The following is a 1334-nucleotide window of genomic DNA, read 5'->3' as shown; positions in this document are numbered from 1 at the left end:
TGGATTGTGTGGAGTGATCGAATGCGCTTATTTGAATTTGCATGGAAACTCTTTGACGCCTGGGAAACAGCCGAGTAGTTTTCCATTGCTTTTTCTTGTATTAGAAATTCTATACCCAAATGGGTATAATAGCCTATTCAATTGGACAAATGCGCCATTTGAGCAGAGTTCTTAGTTAAAGCCAGACGTGTTAAGTACTACTAGATAGTAACGGAAAGTTATTAAATTGTTAAATCACGTGCAAAACCTTATATTATTGTGAAGAGTGAAGCAATGTAAGTAGTGAGTTAACGTGATTTATCCAACAACTTCTATAAAGTGTTATAATCTTGTATCTAGCTCTTGAGATAATTTGACGTTGAAGCACAATTTTGTTGCCTAGTAAACTGGTTAGCTGTGACCAAGTTTAAACAGGCTTAGGTAAGCATTTGAAATCGCTTGTTAGGCGTATATTTAGCTTTTAACATCCCGTTGAACAGGACACCCTACTCAACGTGGGGTGCTGGTGCGGACTCAACGTCTAAGAACAATACCACGTGCTACCTCGCCCGAACCGTAGGACGTCGGTGTGATCTGTGGCTTCAGTAAACGTGTCTGTGGCTTCCAATTAGTTTCAAGCACCACTGCTTAAGCTGATCAGCGTGAAACCTTCGTTAGAAACCACGTGCTCGACGCCCAAATTCCGTGACTGTTAAGTGCTCGATTCCAACGTTTCGGTTGCCGCCTGTGCGTTCATTCCAAGCGCAACGCTTACACCAATCCGACACTCAAGAAAATCTGCTCGAACGGAAGGCTCTGCTATTCGGCCTTATCTCAGCGTTCATCGGCCAACCGTTGAATCTTTCGAGTACGGAGTGGGCACTAGACAAGCTAACCGTCGTGGTTTTGGGAGCCACTGTCCAGACACCTTTGAACAGATCATCCAGCTGGAAATAGTTTTATGCGATCGCCAACGAGGAACATCGGCCGAACGATTGACGCGTCGTGGGAGTTCACCACCCTCAGCCAGGTTTAGCGAAGAAGCTAAGGTAGGATAGAATTAGGAAATCTGCCCCTCAATAAATGTATGCCCCTAAAATAGAAGAGAGATTAATACAAGCGGCCGTTTGGGCTAATAGTATCTAATTTCTTTGGTCAAATGGTAACATTTTCTGATTTTATTCTGAATTTTTGATCGGTTTGTTTGATGATTGATTTCCATTTGGGTTCAAAGGGTTTCCTATAGTATTGTTGCTTTATGTTTGGGTGGTTACAGTGAACGAGAGTGTTTGAACTACTTTTACCCGCCTTCAGATAAGAGTCTCAGCCGGACTCAGACGCACGTCAGCAGTCTC

General features: G+C 43.3%; 1 long non-coding RNA gene across 1 annotated transcript; it reads left to right on the top strand.

Moving 5' to 3' along the window:
• Nucleotides 1-389: 389 nt before the first annotated feature.
• On the top strand, nucleotides 390-1028 carry LOC110674650. The gene is made up of 2 exons (XR_002499067.1): nucleotides 390-420; nucleotides 480-1028. It is a non-coding gene; the product is annotated as an uncharacterized LOC110674650 (long non-coding RNA).
• Nucleotides 1029-1334: the final 306 nt, after the last annotated feature.

Source organism: Aedes aegypti, chromosome 1 (assembly GCF_002204515.2).
Source record: "Aedes aegypti strain LVP_AGWG chromosome 1, AaegL5.0 Primary Assembly, whole genome shotgun sequence".
Classification (NCBI taxonomy): Eukaryota; Metazoa; Arthropoda; class Insecta; order Diptera; family Culicidae; genus Aedes; species Aedes aegypti.
The sequence above is the reverse complement of the archived record's forward strand: the minus strand, read 5'-3'. Positions and strand labels throughout refer to the sequence as shown.